The sequence below is a fragment of the Taudactylus pleione genome, unplaced genomic scaffold (genome assembly GCF_031769625.1).
Source record: "Taudactylus pleione unplaced genomic scaffold, aTauple2 ptg000134l, whole genome shotgun sequence".
In the NCBI taxonomy this organism is placed as follows: Eukaryota; Metazoa; Chordata; class Amphibia; order Anura; family Myobatrachidae; genus Taudactylus; species Taudactylus pleione.
Genome location: NW_028284536.1, coordinates 5,022,082 through 5,042,213, shown reverse-complemented (window position 1 = coordinate 5,042,213; position 20,132 = coordinate 5,022,082). Strand labels below are relative to the sequence as shown.

Sequence of the window (20,132 nt, the reverse complement as noted above, 5' to 3'; positions counted from 1 at the left end):
TAAAGTGAGTTTAATTTGATTTAAGCCAATTTATTCAACATTTAGAAAATACCTGAAGGTTAATGTTGTTCCTGGTGATATCTAATCAGCAGAATGCAACCTAGCAGCATTTTTAAGTGAAAGCCTGTGTTATGTTAAAACCAGGTCTTATCTTATCAGTACAATGGTAAGGAATTAAGAAAAACTTTTTGAAGTTTGAAGATTTTTCTTACAAAATCATTGTCTTATTGCATCACCAAAGTGTAAGCTGGAAAGATGATTTTGATAAATTACTTGTTAGAACACCTGATTTGCTCTTCTGGAGTCAATCTAGTTTGTTTTTCTCAATAACCATAGAAGTAATAGGGTAAAGTAAAGACATTAAGTGGATTTTTTGCTACAGCACTTCTGTCAAAATATGATTAAAATGAGTTAAGATGATAATGGATTTTCTACTAAAAGCAAAGACCAAAAAAGTCAAAATAGCAATCCCAATTTTAGATTTGATAAATCAAAACAGCACATAGCAGAGGATGGTTTTGATCCATCGACCTCTGGGTTATGGGCCCAGCACGCTTCTGCTGCGCCACTCTGCTGCTCATGGAAGTGCTTAGAACTCAAGAAGGGTTGATTCATCACAAGAACATGGCAATGTGTTCCATTTAATTAACAAAAAATCCTAAAATAACTGTCCAGATTAGAGACTTTATAAACTTTGGCAAGGAAACTTTCCAGATCAATCTTTCTTTGCAGTTGTTTGTTTATGTCTCATATAGGGTCTCTGTGGCGCAATTGGTTAGCGTGTTCGGCTGTTAATCGGAAAGTTGGTGGTTCAATACCACCCAGGGACGAGAATCTTCTATTAGTCAAATTTTGGGGAAATTTAGGTAGAGAAGTCAACATGTCAAACTACCTTTTTTATGGTAGGGTTCAAGACTTTCTCTGAAACAATTATCTCTAAAGTGAGTTTAATTTGATTTAAGCCAATTTATTCAACATTTACAAAATACCTGAAGGTTAATGTTGTTCCTGGTGATATGTAATCAGCAGAATGCAACCTAGCAGCATTTTTAAGTGAAAGCCTGTGTTATGTTAAAACCAGGTCTTATCTTATCAGTACAAAGGTAAGGAATTAAGAAAAACTTTTTGAAGTTTGAAGATTTTTCTTACAAAATCATTGTCTTATTGCATCACCAAAGTGTAAGCTGGAAAGATGATTTTGATAAATTACTTGTTAGAACACCTGATTTGCTCTTCTGGAGTCAATGTAGTTTGTTTTTCTCAATAACCATAGAAGTAATAGGGTAAAGTAAAGACATTAAGTGGATTTTTTGCTACAGCACTTCTGTCAAAATATGATTAAAATGAGTTAAGATGATAATGGATTTTCTTCTAAAAGCAAAGACCAAAAAAGTCAAAATAGCCATCCCAATTTTAGATTTGATAAATCAAAATAGCACATAGCAGAGGATGGTTTTGATCCATCGACCTCTGGGTTATGGGCCCAGCACGCTTCTGCTGCGCCACTCTGCTGCTCATGGAAGTTCTTAGAACTCAAGAAGGGTTGATTCATCACAAGAACATGGCAATGTGTTCCATTTAATTAATGAAAAATCCTAAAATAACTGTCCAGATTAGAGACTTTATAATCTTTGGCAAGGAAACTTTCCAGATCAATCTTTCTTTGCAGTTGTTTGTTTATGTCTCATATAGGGTTTCTGTGGCGCAATTGGTTAGCGTGTTCGGCTGTTAACCGGAAAGTTGGTGGTTCAATACCACCCAGGGACGAGAATCTTCTATTAGTCAAATTTTGGGGAATTTTAGGTAGAGAAGTCAACATGTCTAACTACCTATTTTATGGTAGGGTTCAAGACTTTCTCTGAAACAACTATCTCTAAAGTGAGTTTAATTTGATTTAAGCCAATTTATTCAACAATTAGAAAATACCTGAAGGTTAATGTTGTTCCTGGTGATATCTAATCAGCAGAATGCAACCTAGCAGCATTTTTAAGTGAAAGCCTGTGTTATGTTATAACCAGGTGTTATCTTATCAGTACAAAGGTAAGGAATTAAGAAAAACTTTTTGAAGTTTGAAGATTTTTCTTACAAAATCATTGTCTTTTTGCATCACCAAAGTGTAAGCTGGAAAGATAATTTTGATAAATTACTTGTTAGAACACCTGATTTGCTCTTCTGGAGTCAATGTAGTTTGTTTTTCTCAATAACCATAGAAGTAATAGGGTAAAGTAAAGACATTATGTGGATTTTTTGCTACAGCACTTCTGTCAAAATATGATTTAAATGAGTTAAGATGATAATGGATTTTCTACTATAAGCAAAGACCAAAAAAGTCAAAATAGCAATCCCAATTTTAGATTTGATAAATGAAAACAGCACATAGCAGAGTTTCGATCCATCGACCTCTGGGTTATGGGCCCAGCACACTTCCGCTGTGCCACTCTGCTGCTCATGGAAGTGCTTAGAACTCAAGAAGGGTTGATTTATCTCAAGAACATGGCAATGTGTTCCTTTTAAATAACAAAAAATCCGAAAATAACTGTCCAGATTAGAGACTTTATAAACTTTGGCATGTATCACATAGGGTCTCTGTGGCGCAATTGGTTAGCACATTCGGCTGTTAACCGGAAGGGTGGTGGTTCAATCCCACCCAGGGACGAGAATCTTCTATTAGTCAAATTTTGGGGAATTTTAGGTAGAGAAGTCAACATGTCAAACTACCTTTTTTATGGTAGGGTTCAAGACTTTCTCTGAAACAATTATCTCTAAAGTGAGTTTAATTTGATTTAAGCCAATTTATTCAACATTTAGAAAATACCTGAAGGTTAATGTTGTTCCTGGTGATATCTAATCAGCAGAATGCAACCTAGCAGCATTTTTAAGTGAAAGCCTGTGTTATGTTAAAACCAGGTCTTATCTTATCAGTACAAAGGTAAGGAATTAAGAAAAACTTTTTGAAGTTTGAAGATTTTTCTTACAAAATCATTGTCTTATTGCATCACCAAAGTGTAAGCTGGAAAGATGATTTTGATAAATTACTTGTTAGAACACCTGATTTGCTCTTCTGGAGTCAATGTAGTTTGTTTTTCTCAATAACCATAGAAGTAATAGGGTAAAGTAAAGACATTAAGTGGATTTTTTGCTACAGCACTTCTGTTAAAATATGATTAAAATGAGTTAAGATGATAATGGATTTTCTACTAAAAGCAAAGACCAAAAAAGTCAAAATAGCAATCCCAATTTTAGATTTGATAAATCAAAATAGCACATAGCAGAGGATGGTTTCAATCCATCGACCTCCGGGTTATGGGCCCAGCACGCTTCAGTTGCGCCACTCTGCTGCTCATGGAAGTGCTTAGAACTCAAGAAGGGTTGATTCATCTCAAGAACATGGCAATGTGTTCCTTTTAAATAACGAAAAATCCTAAAATAACTGTCCAGATTAGAGACTTTATAAACTTTGGCAAGGAAACTTTCCAGATCAATCTTTCTTTGCAGTTGTTTGTTTATGTCTCATATAGGGTCTCTGTGGCGCAATTGGTTAGCGCGTTCGGCTGTTAACCGGAAGGTTGGTGGTTCAATCCCACCCAGGGACGAGAATCTTCTATTAGTCAAATTTTGGGGAATTTTAGGTAGAGAAGTCAACATGTCTAACTACCTATTTTATGGTAGGGTTCAAGACTTTCTCTGAAACAATTATCTCTAAAGTGAGTTTAATTTGATTTAAGCCAATTTATTCAACAATTAGAAAATACCTGAAGGTTAATGTTGTTCCTGGTGATATCTAATCAGCAGAATGCAACCTAGCAGCATTTTTAAGTGAAAGCCTGTGTTATGTTATAACCAGGTGTTATCTTATCAGTACAAAGGTAAGGAATTAAGAAAAACTTTTTGAAGTTTGAAGATTTTTCTTACAAAATCATTGTCTTATTGCATCACCAAAGTGTAAACTGGAAAGATGATTTTGATAAATTACTTGTTTGAACACCTGATTTGCTCTTCTCTAGTCAATGTAGTTTGTTTTTCTCAATAACCATAGAAGTAATAGGGTAAAGTAAAGACATTACTAAAATAAAATAATCGTCAAAATATGATTTAAATGAGTTAAGATGATAATGGATTTTCTACTATAAGCAAAGACCAAAAAAGTCATAATAGCAATCCCAATTTTAGATTTGATAAATGAAAACAGCACATAGCAGAGTTTTGATCCATCGACCTCTGGGTTATGGGCCCAGCACGCTTCCACTGCGCCACTCTGCTGCTCATGGAAGTGCTTAGAACTCAAGAAGGGTTGATTCATCTCAAGAACATGGCAATGTGTTCCTTTTGGTTAGCGCGTTCGGCTGTTAACCGGAAGGTTGGTGGTTCAATCCCACCCAGGGACGAGAATCTTCTATTAGTCAAATTTTGGGGAATTTTAGGTAGAGAAGTCAACATGTCAAACTACCTTTTTTATGGTAGGGTTCAAGACTTTCTCTGAAACAATTATCTCTAAAGTGAGTTTAATTTGATTTAAGCCAATTTATTCAACATTTACAAAATACCTGAAGGTTAATGTTGTTCCTGGTGATATCTAATCAGCAGAATGCAACCTAGCAGCATTTTTAAGTGAAAGCCTGTGTTATGTTATAACCAGGTGTTATCTTATCAGTACAAAGGTAAGGAATTAAGAAAAACTTTTTGAAGTTTGAAGATTTTTCTTACAAAATCATTGTCTTATTGCATCACCAAAGTGTAAACTGGAAAGATGATTTTGATAAATTACTTGTTTGAACACCTGATTTGCTCTTCTCTAGTCGATGTAGTTTGTTTTTCTCAATAACCATAGAAGTAATAGGGTAAAGTAAAGACATTACTAAAATAAAATAATCGTCAAAATATGATTTAAATGAGTTAAGATGATAATGGATTTTCTACTATAAGCAAAGACCAAAAAAGTCATAATAGCAATCCCAATTTTAGATTTGATAAATGAAAACAGCACATAGCAGAGTTTCGATCCATCGACCTCTGGGTTATGGGCCCAGCTCGCTTCCGCTGCGCCACTCTGCTGCTCATGGAAGTGCTTAGAACTCAAGAAGGGTTGATTCATCTCAAGAACATGGCAATGTGTTCCTTTTAATTAACGAAAAATCCTAAAATAACTGTCCAGATTAGAGACTTTATAAACTTTGGCAAGGAAACTTTCCAGATCAATGTTTCTTAGCTGCTGTTTGTTTATGTCTCATATTTGGTTTCTGTGGCGCAATTGGTTAGCGCGTTCAGCTGTTAACTGGAATGTTGGTGGTTCAATCCCACCCAGGGACGAGAATATTCTATTAATCAAGTTTTGGGGATTTTTAGGTAGAGAAGTCAACATGTCAAACTACCTATTTTAAGGAAGGGTTCAAGACTTTCTCTGAAACAATTATCTCTAAAGTGAGTTTAATTTGATTTAAGCCAATTTATTCAACATTTAGAAAATACCTGAAGGTTAATGTTGTTCCTGGTGATATCTAATCAGCAGAATGCAACCTAGCAGCATTTTTAAGTGAAAGCCTGTGTTATGTTATAACCAGGTGTTATCTTATCAGTACAAAGGTAAGGAATTAAGAAAAACTTTTTGAAGTTTGAAGATTTTTCTAACAAAATCATTGTCTTATTGCATCACCAAAGTGTAAGCTGGAAAAATGATTTTGATAAATTAATTGTTAGAACACCTGATTTGCTCTTCTGGAGTCAATGTAGTTTGTTTTTCTCAATAACCATAGAAGTAATAGGGTAAAGTAAAGACATTATGTGGATTTTTTGCTACAGCACTTCTGTCAAAATATCATTTAAATGAGTTAAGATGATAATGGATTTTCTACTATAAGCAAAGACCAAAAAAGTCAAAATAGCAATCCCAATTTTAGATTTGATAAATGAAAACAGCACATAGCAGAGTTTCGATCCATCGACCTCTGGGTTATGGGCCCAGCACGCTTCCGCTGCACCACTCTGCTGCTCATGGAAGTGCTAAGAACTCAAGGAGGGTTGATTCATCACAAGAACATGGCAATGTGTTCCATTTAATTAACGAAAAATCCTAAAATAACTGTCCAGATTAGAGACTTTATAAACTTTGGCAAAGAAACTTTCCAGATCAATCTTTCTTTGCAGTTGTTTGTTTATGTCTCATATAGGGTCTCTGTGGCGCAATTGGTTAGCGTGTTCAGCTGTTAACCGGAAAGTTGGTGGTTCAATACCACACAGGTACGAGAATCTTCTATTAGTCAAATTTTGGGGAATTTTAGGTAGAGAAGTCAACATGTCAAACTACCTTTTTTATGGTAGGGTTCAAGACTTTCTCTGAAACAATTATCTCTAAAGTGAGTTTAATTTGATTTAAGCCAATTTATTCAACATTTACAAAATACCTTAAGGTTAATGTTGTTCCTGGTGATATCTAATCAGCAGAATGCAACCTAGCAGCATTTTTAAGTGAAAGCCTGTGTTATGTTAAAACCAGGTCTTATCTTATCAGTACAAAGGTAAGGAATTAAGAAAAACTTTTTGAAGTTTGAAGATTTTTCTTACAAAATCATTGTCTTATTGCATCACCAAAGTGTAAGCTGGAAAGATGATTTTGATAAATTACTTGTTAGAACACCTGATTTGCTCTTCTGGAGTCAATGTAGTTTGTTTTTCTCAATAACCATAGAAGTAATAGGGTAAAGTAAAGACATTAAGTGGATTTTTTGCTACAGCACTTCTGTCAAAATATGATTAAAATGAGTTAAGATGATAATGGATTTTCTACTAAAAGCAAAGACCAAAAAAGTCAAAATAGCAATCCCAATTTTAGATTTGATAAATCAAAATAGCACATAGCAGAGGATGGTTTTGATCCATCGACCGCTGGGTTATGGGCCCAGCACGCTTCTGCTGCGCCACTCTGCTGCTCATGGAAGTGCTTAGAACTCAAGAAGGGTTGATTCATCACAAGAACATGGCAATGTGTTCCATTTAATTAACGAAAAATCCTAAAATAACTGTCCAGATTAGAGACTTTATAAACTTTGGCAAGGAAACTTTCCAGATCAATCTTTCTTTGCAGTTGTTTGTTTATGTCTCATATAGGGTCTCTGTGGCGCAATTGGTTAGCGTGTTCGGCTGTTAACCGGAAAGTTGGTGGTTCAATACCACCCAGGGACGAGAATCTTCTATTAGTCAAATTTTGGGGAATTTTAGGTAGAGAAGTCAACATGTCAAACTACCTTTTTTATGGTAGGGTTCAAGACTTTCTCTGAAACAATTATCTCTAAAGTGAGTTTAATTTGATTTAAGCCAATTTATTCAACATTTACAAAATACCTTAAGGTTAATGTTGTTCCTGGTGATATCTAATCAGCAGAATGCAACCTAGCAGCATTTTTAAGTGAAAGCCTGTGTTATGTTAAAACCAGGTCTTATCTTATCAGTACAAAGGTAAGGAATTAAGAAAAACTTTTTGAAGTTTGAAGATTTTTCTTACAAAATCATTGTCTTATTGCATCACCAAAGTGTAAGCTGGAAAGATGATTTTGATAAATTACTTGTTAGAACACCTGATTTGCTCTTCTGGAGTCAATGTAGTTTGTTTTTCTCAATAACCATAGAAGTAATAGGGTAAAGTAAAGACATTAAGTGGATTTTTTGCTACAGCACTTCTGTCAAAATATGATTAAAATGAGTTAAGATGATAATGGATTTTCTACTAAAAGCAAAGACCAAAAAAGTCAAAATAGCAATCCCAATTTTAGATTTGATAAATCAAAATAGCACATAGCAGAGTTTCGATCCATCGACCTCTGGGTTATGGGCCCAGCACGCTTCCGCTGCGCCACTCTGCTGCTCATGGAAGTACTAAGAACTCAAGGAGGGTTGATTCATCTCAAGAACATGGCAATGTGTTCCTTTTAAATAACGATAAATCCTAAAATAACTGTCCAGATTAGAGACTTTATAAACTTTGGCAAGGAAACTTTCCAGATCAATCTTTCTTAGGTGTTGTTTGTTTATGTATCACATAGGGTCTCTGTGGCGCAATTGGTTAGCGCGTTCGGCTGTTAACCGGAAGGTTGGTGGTTCAATCCCACCCAGGGACGAGAATCTTCTATTAGTCAAATTTTGGGGAATTTTAGGTAGAGAAGTCAACATGTCAAACTACCTTTTTTATGGTAGGGTTCAAGACTTTCTCTGAAACAATTATCTCTAAAGTGAGTTTAATTTGATTTAAGCCAATTTATTCAACATTTACAAAATACCTGAAGGTTAATGTTGTTCCTGGTGATATGTAATCAGCAGAATGCAACCTAGCAGCATTTTTAAGTGAAAGCCTGTGTTATGTTAAAACCAGGTCTTATCTTATCAGTACAAAGGTAAGGAATTAAGAAAAACTTTTTGAAGTTTGAAGATTTTTCTTACAAAATCATTGTCTTATTGCATCACCAAAGTGTAAGCTGGAAAGATGATTTTGATAAATTACTTGTTAGAACACCTGATTTGCTCTTCTGGAGTCAATGTAGTTTGTTTTTCTCAATAACCATAGAAGTAATAGGGTAAAGTAAAGACATTAAGTGGATTTTTTGCTACAGCACTTCTGTCAAAATATGATTTAAATGAGTTAAGATGATAATGGATTTTCTACTATAAGCAAAGACCAAAAAAGTCAAAATAGCAATCCCAATTTTAGATTTGATAAATGAAAACAGCACATAGCAGAGTTTCGATCCATCGACCTCTGGGTTATGGGCCCAGCACGCTTCCGCTGCGCCACTCTGCTGCTCATGGAAGTGCTAAGAACTCAAGGAGGGTTGATTCATCTCAAGAACATGGCAATGTGTTCCTTTTAAATAACGATAAATCCTAAAATAACTGTCCAGATTAGAGACTTTATAAACTTTGGCAAGGAAACTTTCCAGATCAATCTTTCTTAGGTGTTGTTTGTTTATGTATCACATAGGGTCTCTGTGGCGCAATTGGTTAGCGCGTTCGGCTGTTAACCGGAAGGTTGGTGGTTCAATCCCACCCAGGGACGAGAATCTTCTATTAGTCAAATTTTGGGGAATTTTAGGTAGAGAAGTCAACATGTCTAACTACCTATTTTATGGTAGGGTTCAAGACTTTCTCTGAAACAATTATCTCTAAAGTGAGTTTAATTTGATTTAAGCCAATTTATTCAACAATTAGAAAATACCTGAAGGTTAATGTTGTTCCTGGTGATATCTAATCAGCAGAATGCAACCTAGCAGCATTTTTAAGTGAAAGCCTGTGTTATGTTATAACCAGGTGTTATCTTATCAGTACAAAGGTAAGGAATTAAGAAAAACTTTTTGAAGTTTGAAGATTTTTCTTACAAAATCATTGTCTTATTGCATCACCAAAGTGTAAGCTGGAAAGATGATTTTGATAAATTACTTGTTAGAACACCTGATTTGCTCTTCTGGAGTCAATGTAGTTTGTTTTTCTCAATAACCATAGAAGTAATAGGGTAAAGTAAAGACATTAAGTGGATTTTTTGCTACAGCACTTCTGTCAAAATATGATTAAAATGAGTTAAGATGATAATGGATTTTCTACTAAAAGCAAAGACCAAAAAAGTCAAAATAGCAATCCCAATTTTAGATTTGATAAATCAAAACAGCACATAGCAGAGGATGGTTTTGATCCATCGACCTCTGGGTTATGGGCCCAGCACGCTTCTGCTGCGCCACTCTGCTGCTCATGGAAGTGCTTAGAACTCAAGAAGGGTTGATTCATCACAAGAACATGGCAATGTGTTCCATTTAATTAACGAAAAATCCTAAAATAACTGTCCAGATTAGAGACTTTATAAACTTTGGCAAGGAAACTTTCCAGATCAATCTTTCTTTGCAGTTGTTTGTTTATGTCTCATATAGGGTCTCTGTGGCGCAATTGTTTAGCGTGTTCGGCTGTTAACCGGAAAGTTGGTGGTTCAATACCACCCAGGGACGAGAATCTTCTATTAGTCAAATTTTGGGGAATTTTAGGTAGAGAAGTCAACATGTCAAACTACCTTTTTTATGGTAGGGTTCAAGACTTTCTCTGAAACAATTATCTCTAAAGTGAGTTTAATTTGATTTAAGCCAATTTATTCAACATTTACAAAATACCTTAAGGTTAATGTTGTTCCTGGTGATATCTAATCAGCAGAATGCAACCTAGCAGCATTTTTAAGTGAAAGCCTGTGTTATGTTAAAACCACGTCTTATCTTATCAGTACAAAGGTAAGGAATTAAGAAAAACTTTTTGAAGTTTGAAGATTTTTCTTACAAAATCATTGTCTTATTGCATCACCAAAGTGTAAGCTGGAAAGATGATTTTGATAAATTACTTGTTAGAACACCGATTTGCTCTTCTGGAGTCAATGTAGTTTGTTTTTCTCAATAACCATAGAAGTAATAGGGTAAAGTAAAGACATTAAGTGGATTTTTTGCTACAGCACTTCTGTCAAAATATGATTAAAATGAGTTAAGATGATAATGGATTTTCTACTAAAAGCAAAGACCAAAAAAGTCAAAATAGCAATCCCAATTTTAGATTTGATAAATCAAAATAGCACATAGCAGAGAATGGTTTTGATCCATCGACCTCTGGGTTATGGGCCCAGCACGCTTCTGCTGCGCCACTCTGCTGCTCATGGAAGTGCTTAGAACTCAAGAAGGGTTGATTCATCACAAGAACATGGCAATGTGTTCCATTTAATTAACAAAAAATCCTAAAATAACTGTCCAGATTAGAGACTTTATAATCTTTGGCAAGGAAACTTTCCAGATCAATCTTTCTTTGCAGTTGTTTGTTTATGTCTCATATAGGGTTTCTGTGGCGCAATTGGTTAGCGTGTTCGGCTGTTAACCGGAAAGTTGGTGGTTCAATACCACCCAGGGACGAGAATCTTCTATTAGTCAAATTTTGGGGAATTTTAGGTAGAGAAGTCAACATGTCTAACTACCTATTTTATGGTAGGGTTCAAGACTTTCTCTGAAACAATTATCTCTAAAGTGAGTTTAATTTGATTTAAGCCAATTTATTCAACAATTAGAAAATACCTGAAGGTTAATGTTGTTCCTGGTGATATCTAATCAGCAGAATGCAACCTAGCAGCATTTTTAAGTGAAAGCCTGTGTTATGTTATAACCAGGTGTTATCTTATCAGTACAAAGGTAAGGAATTAAGAAAAACTTTTTGAAGTTTGAAGATTTTTCTTACAAAATCATTGTCTTTTTGCATCACCAAAGTGTAAGCTGGAAAGATAATTTTGATAAATTACTTGTTTGAACACCTGATTTGCTCTTCTCTAGTCAATGTAGTTTGTTTTTCTCAATAACCATAGAAGTAATAGGGTAAAGTAAAGACATTATGTGGATTTTTTGCTACAGCACTTCTGTCAAAATATGATTTAAATGAGTTAAGATGATAATGGATTTTCTACTATAAGCAAAGACCAAAAAAGTCAAAATAGCAAACCCAATTTTAGATTTGATAAATGAAAACAGCACATAGCAGAGTTTCAATCCATCGACCTCTGGGTTATGGGCCCAGCACACTTCCGCTGTGCCACTCTGCTGCTCATGGAAGTGCTTAGAACTCAAGAAGGGTTGATTCATCTCAAGAACATGGCAATGTGTTCCTTTTAAATAACAAAAAATCCGAAAATAACTGTCCAGATTAGAGACTTTATAAACTTTGGCATGTATCACATGGGGTCTCTGTGGCGCAATTGGTTAGCACATTCGGCTGTTAACCGGAAGGGTGGTGGTTCAATCCCACCCAGGGACGAAAATCTTCTATTAGTCAAATTTTGGGGAATTTTAGGTAGAGAAGTCAACATGTCAAACTACCTTTTTTATGGTAGGGTTCTAGACTTTCTCTGAAACAATTATCTCTAAAGTGAGTTTAATTTGATTTAAGCCAATTTATTCAACATTTAGAAAATACCTGAAGGTTAATGTTGTTCCTGGTGATATCTAATCAGCAGAATGCAACCTAGCAGCATTTTTAAGTGAAAGCCTGTGTTATGTTAAAACCAGGTCTTATCTTATCAGTACAAAGGTAAGGAATTAAGAAAAACTTTTTGAAGTTTGAAGATTTTTCTTACAAAATCATTGTCTTATTGCATCACCAAAGTGTAAGCTGGAAAGATGATTTTGATAAATTACTTGTTAGAACACCTGATTTGCTCTTCTGGAGTCAATGTAGTTTGTTTTTCTCAATAACCATAGAAGTAATAGGGTAAAGTAAAGACATTAAGTGGATTTTTTGCTACAGCACTTCTGTTAAAATATGATTAAAATGAGTTAAGATGATAATGGATTTTCTACTAAAAGCAAAGACCAAAAAAGTCAAAATAGCAATCCCAATTTTAGATTTGATAAATCAAAATAGCACATAGCAGAGGATGGTTTCAATCCATCGACCTCCGGGTTATGGGCCCAGCACGCTTCCTTTGCGCCACTCTGCTGCTCATGGAAGTGCTTAGAACTCAAGAAGGGTTGATTCATCTCAAGAACATGGCAATGTATTCCTTTTAAATAACGAAAAATCCTAAAATAACTGTCCAGATTAGAGACTTTATAAACTTTGGCAAGGAAACTTTCCAGATCAATCTTTCTTTGCAGTTGTTTGTTTATGTCTCATATAGGGTCTCTGTGGCGCAATTGGTTAGCGCGTTCGGCTGTTAACCGGAAGGTTGGTGGTTCAATCCCACCCAGAGACGAGAATCTTCTATTAGTCAAATTTTGGGGAATTTTAGGTAGAGAAGTCAACATGTCTAACTACCTATTTTATGGTAGGGTTCAAGACTTTCTCTGAAACAATTATCTCTAAAGTGAGTTTAATTTGATTTAAGCCAATTTATTCAACAATTAGAAAATACCTGAAGGTTAATGTTGTTCCTGGTGATATCTAATCAGCAGAATGCAACCTAGCAGCATTTTTAAGTGAAAGCCTGTGTTATGTTATAACCAGGTGTTATCTTATCAGTACAAAGGTAAGGAATTAAGAAAAACTTTTTGAAGTTTGAAGATTTTTCTTACAAAATCATTGTCTTATTGCATCACCAAAGTGTAAACTGGAAAGATGATTTTGATAAATTACTTGTTTGAACACCTGATTTGCTCTTCTCTAGTCAATGTAGTTTGTTTTTCTCAATAACCATAGAAGTAATAGGGTAAAGTAAAGACATTACTAAAATAAAATAATCGTCAAAATATGATTTAAATGAGTTAAGATGATAATGGATTTTCTACTATAAGCAAAGACCAAAAAAGTCATAATAGCAATCCCAATTTTAGATTTGATAAATGAAAACAGCACATAGCAGAGTTTCGATCCATCGACCTCTGGGTTATGGGCCCAGCACGCTTCCGCTGCGCCACTCTGCTGCTCATGGAAGTGCTTAGAACTCAAGAAGGGTTGATTCATCTCAAGAACATGGCAATGTGTTCCTTTTGGTTAGCGCGTTCGGCTGTTAACCGGAAGGTTGGTGGTTCAATCCCACCCAGGGACGAGAATCTTCTATTAGTCAAATTTTGGGGAATTTTAGGTAGAGAAGTCAACATGTCAAACTACCTTTTTTATGGTAGGGTTCAAGACTTTCTCTGAAACAATTATCTCTAAAGTGAGTTTAATTTGATTTAAGCCAATTTATTCAACATTTACAAAATACCTGAAGGTTAATGTTGTTCCTGGTGATATCTAATCAGCAGAATGCAACCTAGCAGCATTTTTAAGTGAAAGCCTGTGTTATGTTATAACCAGGTGTTATCTTATCAGTACAAAGGTAAGGAATTTAGAAAAACTTTTTGAAGTTTGAAGATTTTTCTTACAAAATCATTGTCTTATTGCATCACCAAAGTGTAAACTGGAAAGATGATTTTGATAAATTACTTGTTTGAACACCTGATTTGCTCTTCTCTAGTCGATGTAGTTTGTTTTTCTCAATAACCATAGAAGTAATAGGGTAAAGTAAAGACATTACTAAAATAAAATAATCGTCAAAATATGATTTAAATGAGTTAAGATGATAATGGATTTTCTACTATAAGCAAAGACCAAAAAAGTCATAATAGCAATCCCAATTTTAGATTTGATAAATGAAAACAGCACATAGCAGAGTTTCGATCCATCGACCTCTGGGTTATGGGCCCAGCTCGCTTCCGCTGCGCCACTCTGCTGCTCATGGAAGTGCTTAGAACTCAAGAAGGGTTGATACATCTCAAGAACATGGCAATGTGTTCCTTTTAATTAACGAAAAATCCTAAAATAACTGTCCAGATTAGAGACTTTATAAACTTTGGCAAGGAAACTTTCCAGACCAATCTTTCTTAGGTGTTGTTTGCTTATGTATCACATAGGGTCTCTGTGGCGCAATTGGATAGCGCGTTCGGCTGTTAAACGGAAGGTTGGTGGTTCAATCCCACCCAGGGACGAGAATCTTCTATTAGTCAAATTTTGGGGAATTTTAGGTAGAGAAGTCAACATGTCAAACTACCTTTTTTATGGTAGGGTTCAAGACTTTCTCTGAAACAATTATCTCTAAAGTGAGTTTAATTTGATTTAAGCCAATTTATTCAACATTTAGAAAATACCTGAAGGTTAATGTTGTTCCTGGTGATATCTAATCAGCAGAATGCAACCTAGCAGCATTTTTAAGTGAAAGCCTGTGTTATGTTAAAACCAGGTCTTATCTTATCAGTACAATGGTAAGGAATTAAGAAAAACTTTTTGAAGTTTGAAGATTTTTCTTACAAAATCATTGTCTTATTGCATCACCAAAGTGTAAGCTGGAAAGATGATTTTGATAAATTACTTGTTAGAACACCTGATTTGCTCTTCTGGAGTCAATCTAGTTTGTTTTTCTCAATAACCATAGAAGTAATAGGGTAAAGTAAAGACATTAAGTGGATTTTTTGCTACAGCACTTCTGTCAAAATATGATTAAAATGAGTTAAGATGATAATGGATTTTCTACTAAAAGCAAAGACCAAAAAAGTCAAAATAGCAATCCCAATTTTAGATTTGATAAATCAAAACAGCACATAGCAGAGGATGGTTTTGATCCATCGACCTCTGGGTTATGGGCCCAGCACGCTTCTGCTGCGCCACTCTGCTGCTCATGGAAGTGCTTAGAACTCAAGAAGGGTTGATTCATCACAAGAACATGGCAATGTGTTCCATTTAATTAACAAAAAATCCTAAAATAACTGTCCAGATTAGAGACTTTATAAACTTTGGCAAGGAAACTTTCCAGATCAATCTTTCTTTGCAGTTGTTTGTTTATGTCTCATATAGGGTCTCTGTGGCGCAATTGGTTAGCGTGTTCGGCTGTTAACCGGAAAGTTGGTGGTTCAATACCACCCAGGGACGAGAATCTTCTATTAGTCAAATTTTGGGGAAATTTAGGTAGAGAAGTCAACATGTCAAACTACCTTTTTTATGGTAGGGTTCAAGACTTTCTCTGAAACAATTATCTCTAAAGTGAGTTTAATTTGATTTAAGCCAATTTATTCAACATTTACAAAATACCTGAAGGTTAATGTTGTTCCTGGTGATATGTAATCAGCAGAATGCAACCTAGCAGCATTTTTAAGTGAAAGCCTGTGTTATGTTAAAACCAGGTCTTATCTTATCAGTACAAAGGTAAGGAATTAAGAAAAACTTTTTGAAGTTTGAAGATTTTTCTTACAAAATCATTGTCTTATTGCATCACCAAAGTGTAAGCTGGAAAGATGATTTTGATAAATTACTTGTTAGAACACCTGATTTGCTCTTCTGGAGTCAATGTAGTTTGTTTTTCTCAATAACCATAGAAGTAATAGGGTAAAGTAAAGACATTAAGTGGATTTTTTGCTACAGCACTTCTGTCAAAATATGATTAAAATGAGTTAAGATGATAATGGATTTTCTTCTAAAAGCAAAGACCAAAAAAGTCAAAATAGCAATCCCAATTTTAGATTTGATAAATCAAAATAGCACATAGCAGAGGATGGTTTTGATCCATCGACCTCTGGGTTATGGGCCCAGCACGCTTCTGCTGCGCCGCTCTGCTGCTCATGGAAGTTCTTAGAACTCAAGAAGGGTTGATTCATCACAAGAACATGGCAATGTGTTCCATTTAATTAATGAAAAATCCTAAAATAACTGTCCAGATTAGAGACTTTATAATCTTTGGCAAGGAAACTTTCCAGATCAATCTTTCTTTGCAGTTGTTTGTTTATGTCTCATATAGGGTTTCTGTGGCGCAATTGGTTAGCGTGTTCGGCTGTTAACCGGAAAGTTGGTGGTTCAATACCACCCAGGGACGAGAATCTTCTATTAGTCAAATTTTGGGGAATTTTAGGTAGAGAAGTCAACATGTCTAACTACCTATTTTATGGTAGGGTTCAAGACTTTCTCTGAAACAACTATCTCTAAAGTGAGTTTAATTTGATTTAAGCCAATTTATTCAACAATTAGAAAATACCTGAAGGTTAATGTTGTTCCTGGTGATATCTAATCAGCAGAATGCAACCTAGCAGCATTTTTAAGTGAAAGCCTGTGTTATGTTATAACCAGGTGTTATCTTATCAGTACAAAGGTAAGGAATTAAGAAAAACTTTTTGAAGTTTGAAGATTTTTCTTACAAAATCATTGTCTTTTTGCATCACCAAAGTGTAAGCTGGAAAGATAATTTTGATAAATTACTTGTTAGAACACCTGATTTGCTCTTCTGGAGTCAATGTAGTTTGTTTTTCTCAATAACCATAGAAGTAATAGGGTAAAGTAAAGACATTATGTGGATTTTTTGCTACAGCACTTCTGTCAAAATATGATTTAAATGAGTTAAGATGATAATGGATTTTCTACTATAAGCAAAGACCAAAAAAGTCAAAATAGCAATCCCAATTTTAGATTTGATAAATGAAAACAGCACATAGCAGAGTTTCGATCCATCGACCTCTGGGTTATGGGCCCAGCACACTTCCGCTGTGCCACTCTGCTGCTCATGGAAGTGCTTAGAACTCAAGAAGGGTTGATTTATCTCAAGAACATGGCAATGTGTTCCTTTTAAATAACAAAAAATCCGAAAATAACTGTCCAGATTAGAGACTTTATAAACTTTGGCATGTATCACATAGGGTCTCTGTGGCGCAATTGGTTAGCACATTCGGCTGTTAACCGGAAGGGTGGTGGTTCAATCCCACCCAGGGACGAGAATCTTCTATTAGTCAAATTTTGGGGAATTTTAGGTAGAGAAGTCAACATGTCAAACTACCTTTTTTATGGTAGGGTTCAAGACTTTCTCTGAAACAATTATCTCTAAAGTGAGTTTAATTTGATTTAAGCCAATTTATTCAACATTTAGAAAATACCTGAAGGTTAATGTTGTTCCTGGTGATATCTAATCAGCAGAATGCAACCTAGCAGCATTTTTAAGTGAAAGCCTGTGTTATGTTAAAACCAGGTCTTATCTTATCAGTACAAAGGTAAGGAATTAAGAAAAACTTTTTGAAGTTTGAAGATTTTTCTTACAAAATCATTGTCTTATTGCATCACCAAAGTGTAAGCTGGAAAGATGATTTTGATAAATTACTTGTTAGAACACCTGATTTGCTCTTCTGGAGTCAATGTAGTTTGTTTTTCTCAATAACCATAGAAGTAATAGGGTAAAGTAAAGACATTAAGTGGATTTTTTGCTACAGCACTTCTGTTAAAATATGATTAAAATGAGTTAAGATGATAATGGATTTTCTACTAAAAGCAAAGACCAAAAAAGTCAAAATAGCAATCCCAATTTTAGATTTGATAAATCAAAATAGCACATAGCAGAGGATGGTTTCAATCCATCGACCTCCGGGTTATGGGCCCAGCACGCTTCAGTTGCGCCACTCTGCTGCTCATGGAAGTGCTTAGAACTCAAGAAGGGTTGATTCATCTCAAGAACATGGCAATGTGTTCCTTTTAAATAACGAAAAATCCTAAAATAACTGTCCAGATTAGAGACTTTATAAACTTTGGCAAGGAAACTTTCCAGATCAATCTTTCTTTGCAGTTGTTTGTTTATGTCTCATATAGGGTCTCTGTGGCGCAATTGGTTAGCGTGTTCAGCTGTTAACCGGAAGGTTGGTGGTTCAATCCCACCCAGGGACGAGAATCTTCTATTAGTCAAATTTTGGGGAATTTTAGGTAGAGAAGTCAACATGTCTAACTACCTATTTTATGGTAGGGTTCAAGACTTTCTCTGAAACAATTATCTCTAAAGTGAGTTTAATTTGATTTAAGCCAATTTATTCAACAATTAGAAAATACCTGAAGGTTAATGTTGTTCCTGGTGATATCTAATCAGCAGAATGCAACCTAGCAGCATTTTTAAGTGAAAGCCTGTGTTATGTTATAACCAGGTGTTATCTTATCAGTACAAAGGTAAGGAATTAAGAAAAACTTTTTGAAGTTTGAAGATTTTTCTTACAAAATCATTGTCTTATTGCATCACCAAAGTGTAAACTGGAAAGATGATTTTGATAAATTACTTGTTTGAACACCTGATTTGCTCTTCTCTAGTCAATGTAGTTTGTTTTTCTCAATAACCATAGAAGTAATAGGGTAAAGTAAAGACATTACTAAAATAAAATAATCGTCAAAATATGATTTAAATGAGTTAAGATGATAATGGATTTTCTACTATAAGCAAAGACCAAAAAAGTCATAATAGCAATCCCAATTTTAGATTTGATAAATGAAAACAGCACATAGCAGAGTTTTGATCCATCGACCTCTGGGTTATGGGCCCAGCACGCTTCCACTGCGCCACTCTGCTGCTCATGGAAGTGCTTAGAACTCAAGAAGGGTTGATTCATCTCAAGAACATGGCAATGTGTTCCTTTTGGTTAGCGCGTTCGGCTGTTAACCGGAAGGTTGGTGGTTCAATCCCACCCAGGGACGAGAATCTTCTATTAGTCAAATTTTGGGGAATTTTAGGTAGAGAAGTCAACATGTCAAACTACCTTTTTTATGGTAGGGTTCAAGACTTTCTCTGAAACAATTATCTCTAAAGTGAGTTTAATTTGATTTAAGCCAATTTATTCAACATTTACAAAATACCTGAAGGTTAATGTTGTTCCTGGTGATATCTAATCAGCAGAATGCAACCTAGCAGCATTTTTAAGTGAAAGCCTGTGTTATGTTATAACCAGGTGTTATCTTATCAGTACAAAGGTAAGGAATTAAGAAAAACTTTTTGAAGTTTGAAGATTTTTCTTACAAAATCATTGTCTTATTGCATCACCAAAGTGTAAACTGGAAAGATGATTTTGATAAATTACTTGTTTGAACACCTGATTTGCTCTTCTCTAGTCGATGTAGTTTGTTTTTCTCAATAACCATAGAAGTAATAGGGTAAAGTAAAGACATTACTAAAATAAAATAATCGTCAAAATATGATTTAAATGAGTTAAGATGATAATGGATTTTCTACTATAAGCAAAGACCAAAAAAGTCATAATAGCAATCCCAATTTTAGATTTGATAAATGAAAACAGCACATAGCAGAGTTTCGATCCATCGACCTCTGGGTTATGGGCCCAGCTCGCTTCCGCTGCGCCACTCTGCTGCTCATGGAAGTGCTTAGAACTCAAGAAGGGTTGATTCATCTCAAGAACATGGCAATGTGTTCCTTTTAATTAACGAAAAATCCTAAAATAACTGTCCAGATTAGAGACTTTATAAACTTTGGCAAGGAAACTTTCCAGATCAATGTTTCTTAGCTGCTGTTTGTTTATGTCTCATATTTGGTTTCTGTGGCGCAATTGGTTAGCGCGTTCAGCTGTTAACTGGAATGTTGGTGGTTCAATCCCACCCAGGGACGAGAATATTCTATTAATCAAGTTTTGGGGATTTTTAGGTAGAGAAGTCAACATGTCAAACTACCTATTTTAAGGAAGGGTTCAAGACTTTCTCTGAAACAATTATCTCTAAAGTGAGTTTAATTTGATTTAAGCCAATTTATTCAACATTTAGAAAATACCTGAAGGTTAATGTTGTTCCTGGTGATATCTAATCAGCAGAATGCAACCTAGCAGCATTTTTAAGTGAAAGCCTGTGTTATGTTATAACCAGGTGTTATCTTATCA

General features: G+C 35.0%; 4 non-coding genes across 4 annotated transcripts; all 4 read left to right on the top strand.

Annotated features, from left to right (window-relative positions):
- Nucleotides 1-3,519: 3,519 nt before the first annotated feature.
- TRNAN-GUU (transfer RNA asparagine (anticodon GUU)) lies at nt 3,520-3,593 on the top strand. Its single transcript has one exon. It is a non-coding gene; the product is annotated as a tRNA-Asn (tRNA).
- Nucleotides 3,594-8,034: 4,441 nt separating this feature from the next.
- TRNAN-GUU (transfer RNA asparagine (anticodon GUU)) lies at nt 8,035-8,108 on the top strand. Its single transcript has one exon. It is a non-coding gene; the product is annotated as a tRNA-Asn (tRNA).
- Nucleotides 8,109-8,966: 858 nt separating this feature from the next.
- Nucleotides 8,967-9,040, top strand: TRNAN-GUU (transfer RNA asparagine (anticodon GUU)). The gene has a single exon. It is a non-coding gene; the product is annotated as a tRNA-Asn (tRNA).
- A 3,625-nt stretch (nt 9,041-12,665) lies between these two features.
- TRNAN-GUU (transfer RNA asparagine (anticodon GUU)) lies at nt 12,666-12,739 on the top strand. The gene has a single exon. It is a non-coding gene; the product is annotated as a tRNA-Asn (tRNA).
- Nucleotides 12,740-20,132: the final 7,393 nt, after the last annotated feature.